Here is a 4,635-nt window from a genome sequence, read left to right as displayed (position 1 = left end):
AGAAATTACTATGGTAAGTCACGACGGTGTCTGACGCAGGTTTGACTCATCCGCTCGTGCGCACGTCAGCAGTTGATCCGAACATCTGCAGTGGTCCCAGGATGTTAAGATAATAGGGGCGTCACACAGGTAGCCTTTAATCAGATGGATCAAAGGAACTGACTGAATATGCTAATGTGCAAATTGCATTCGTCTTCTTCTTCTTCTTCTTCTTCTTCTTCTTCTTCTTCTTATTATTATTATTATTATTATTATTATTATTATTATTATTATTATTAATGCATTGGGCCAGATTTTTCCCCACACTCTTTAAAGTTCACAGTTCACTGCTCAGTTGTCTTTGGTCCTTACCTAACAGGCGTGTCGATGTGTACCCACAATTAAAATAGGTGTGAAACGATGGCAGAGTCATTTTTCTCTCTGACACTAGTAATTTATTCTGCGTGTGGCTCTCCTGCCTCACTGGGTGGCTCGCCCCCCACCACCACATATACAGTAGACAGGTCTGCTGCACAACCTTGTAGTTTTCATTCCAGTAGTTTGCTGGATGATGACACAACACGGATGACAACATGGTAGATGCTTTTGGTAACATCGTCTGCCTGTGCCTGGGAGTTGTGAGTTAAACAAGGATACAGTCACAGTTTATTAACTATCACAAACCCAAAATATGCCCATAGAGCCAGATATATGTTGGGTCTTCACAGTTCAGGTGTTTATTCTCAGCTACTACTTTGCACCATAGTCCACCCTATGATTAGAAACCTTAAAAGGAATAAATGTGGAGGACAGTCTAACCCTTCTGTACGTGCTAACCTCAGGATAATCTCTGCTTCCATCACAAGACTCACACAAAACACACACTTCCCTCTCCTCCCTCTCTCACTCACAAGTATACCGCATCTAACTGGCAACATGTATGCACAGTATGCTTCCTGTCTCCTTCAATTCACTCATGTGACTCACTTTCCAAGGGCTGGCTGCTGGGATCAGTTGCCATAGCAACAACTGATCATATGATGGTTACTCACCCTGTGAGCATTTTCATTTCTTTTCTCTTTTTTTTCCAGCCTCCTCCTCCTCCTCTCGAGTACCTACTGGCATTCTGCACCACGGCAGTGAATGACCTGCTAAAGTATAGTATAACATCCCTCCACTTTACAAAATAAAAACTTATTGCAGGACTGATTTTCCTGCTTGTGGTTCATTGCTTCTGATGTGTGACTCGACTCGTAAATATAGAGTTTATCACACCTTTAAATTATGCAACAGAAGACACAGTGTCCTCCCACATCCTGTCGTAGCCGCAATTCTAGTGCAGCATTAATCACCTAAAGCTTCATGAATAACCACAAGCTATAATTCTCAATGATGGCTTTAAATAACTAGATGAAAATCACATTTCATATGTGACAAATAGTGGCAAAGGAGAAATTTATGTTATGGGCATGAACATGACTCGCCATCACTACAGCTCTGATCTCAAACATCTCAACCCTGTGCCGGGTTATTTTTATGTACAGCACAGACAGTAGGTGAGGGACAAGCTGCGGTGAGACCGATGGATACGGCCTTAATATTTCACATGTTGTTAAGTTAGAGCACAGAACAGAGGGGTAATGAGCCACTTGATTGGACTGTGATTTACTGAGCCTTTTAAGATCATTTGTAAGGGTTTAGTTCTGTGGAGATGAACTGCTAAACACCCAGAAAATTGAGACACACTGAAGCGGAGACCGACTGCAATTTCATCTCAGTGCTCTTGTACTAAATTACAAAGAGCGCCCCATCAAATATAGATTTTATTCTGAATGTGAATATAGGATTGAGCAAGTGATGGATAACCCGCTTACCCACTTCACTGCTCAATTAGGTGTAATGGTTTTGTTCAGCTTGAATGATAATTGTGAATGAAGGTGATGTTTATATAATAGATAGTATTGTGAGTGGAGCACCAGCCCTTTCCTTTCCTCCACCCTCAGGAGAACCAAGTTGCCAGGTCACGAATTAAACATGCTGACGAGCACCAGCGGGTAAAATGTGATCCACATCTCCGGGGGTGTTTCTGTGTAGCTCAGCCTCGTTGGGACTTACGATTCAATTTTGTCTCTTTGCTCCCCCCCCCCCCCTTTTTTTTGCTATTGATGGTGCAGTCTCAACTCTGCTAGTGTGCTCACACCTTTCCTACTCCCCTTTGGGTGTGAGAGTGCAGACACTGGAAAGAGGTGAGCAAATGAGGAGGGATGGATAATGCAGCCAGTCTGACTGAACTGCTGCCTTTCTGTCTGTGAATAAGGGCGAAGAAGTGTGCTGCAGGGCAACTGTACTCTGCAGTAAAGCCTTTTTCGTGCAACATCACCAAGAGGGCAGTACACTGTTGTTGAGGAGAAATAACTCATTTGTATTCCTCACCTGCCTCTGCCTACTTCCCTTTAATCACCTGTCTGTGTTATTCAGGTGACAAGAGGCTCATTAGCACTCTGCTAAAGCTTCACTGCTCTTCCTGAGATAAAGAAAAATACACCAAAGTCATGACCACAAGAGGACAGGCATGAGTATTGATACTTGTGATGAATGTGGGGAGGTAAAATCAATTGCAGTGATTTAGCTGTGAGACTGATTCATTCTGATGTTTCATGATGGTGCATGATCATTTGACAATTTATGTTTGCTTAAATAGAAGCTTGGATTTGAGGCGCTTTTTCTTTCACGTATATGAAGAAGCCTTGCTGCTTCCCAGAAGAATACATAATATAAATAGACAATGAAAACAACCTCTTGTCAAGAGAAACCTTCAGCTGTAAGGAAAAATCACGCCTGTTCATTTTTCCACTGCTTCATGCTGTTGATGATTGCAGGTCCTTATGTGCTGCCCTTTGCTTGTTTAAAATGCGGCGATAGTTTCATATTGCTTGAGTTCTTTTGTGATTTTTTTCCCCTTCAATCATAAGAACTGCACTCGCTCACAACAGTTACTTCATAGATTATGGCTCTAGTGCATCTACCATGCATGCCTTATTCTCTGTGGTATCCTATAACATAGCATGTCTGTGGGTGTGTGGAAAGCAGGGGTTGCTGAAAATAGATCAAACAGCTTATCATGTCAGCAGGATTACTGCATCAACCCTTGTATTCTCTGTCGAATATGTTATGCAAGTTGTGTGTAGGGTGTTTGAGCCAATCAGCAGTATAGTATTATGGCCTAATTAGGAGCCAAGCAGTGAAGCTGTATGGGCATCTAATGTTTCTACCTTTTCATACATCACTTTAGTCTTCTATTGGTGCCAATGGCTATACCAAGAACAGTAATACAAAAAAAACGCAGAACATGGCACACCGACTGAGACAAGTCCCCTAAGTCTTTTCACAAGTTTCATGTAAGCTGCTTCAGCATTTAAGCTCCAGCAGTGGGCCAAACTTGTTCTTCATTGATGCACTAAACTTTTACAACATACATGTAATTTTGAAAAAGGATGTTCCAGTGGATTCCATAAATTAAGTGGAACTCAACCTTTTTAATATAGATTCCATATTTTTTACACCATACAAACTTCCACCAAAGGTAATCTTTAGACCTACTGAGATCACTGGCAAAGCTGTCAAACAGAAAACAACATCACAGCTCAACAATTGCTTCAAGCACGAAAAAAGGCCCAAGGATCTGAATGAGTTTTGCAAGGGCCTGACTGTGACAGCTAGATGACTCAGAGCATCTCCAAAGATGCAGCTTTCACCTATGTTCACCTGGGACAGCAACATCCAGGTGGATATTACTTTGCGATCGTGGCTCAAGAGTTGGGTGTTCGTCTTGTAATCGGAAGGTTGCCAGTTTGAGCCCCGGCTCAGACAGTCTCGGTCGTTGTGTCCTTGGGCAAGACACTTCACCTACCGCCTACTGGTGATGGCCAGAGGGGCCGATGGCGCGATATGGCAGCTTCGCCTCTGTCAGTCTGCCCCAGGGCAGCTGTGGCTACAACTGTAGCTGCCTCCATCAGTGTGTGAATGAATAGTGGAATTGTAAAAGTGCTTTGAGGGGACCCGAAAAGCTCTATATAAATGCAATCCAGTATTATTATTATTGCAATGTACCGCCAAGCTAAGCATTGTTGCAAACCATGTACACCCTTTAATGGAAACAGTATTCTCTGATAGCTGTGGCCTCTTTCAGCAGCATAACGCGCTCACAGCAACAATTTTATGTAAACACTTATCCTCCTTGTTTGGCTCTCCAATAGACAGTTAGCCTCACTGTTTCAGACTTTACACTAAAAGAAATATAAAAACAGGGAGAACATCCAACTTGTACACTGAGCCTTATCATCAGGAAACCTATCCGATTGTTCAGTCTGACGTCACTAGCCGTGTCTGGGTCTAAACTCCGCTGCAGGTCCATATATCAAACGATCACTATGGCATTACTGAGAGTTGAAAAACTGTCTAAAGTCTTTCATCTTTAATAAAATGATCAGCGTTCTGCTCTACCAGGTGTAACAATTGAGTTTAACATCCAGGCATCCACGAAAACGGAATTTATGACAGCTCCAGCTTCAACCAGCTTCAACAAAACAACGTTGGTGAAGTCTGGAGAGGCCTCAGAACCATCTCGGGCCACAAACAGCAGAACTCTCTGCCTGG

Source organism: Maylandia zebra, linkage group LG20 (genome assembly GCF_041146795.1).
Source record: "Maylandia zebra isolate NMK-2024a linkage group LG20, Mzebra_GT3a, whole genome shotgun sequence".
In the NCBI taxonomy this organism is placed as follows: domain Eukaryota; kingdom Metazoa; phylum Chordata; class Actinopteri; order Cichliformes; family Cichlidae; genus Maylandia; species Maylandia zebra.
The sequence above is the reverse complement of the archived record's forward strand: the minus strand, read 5'-3'. Positions refer to the sequence as shown.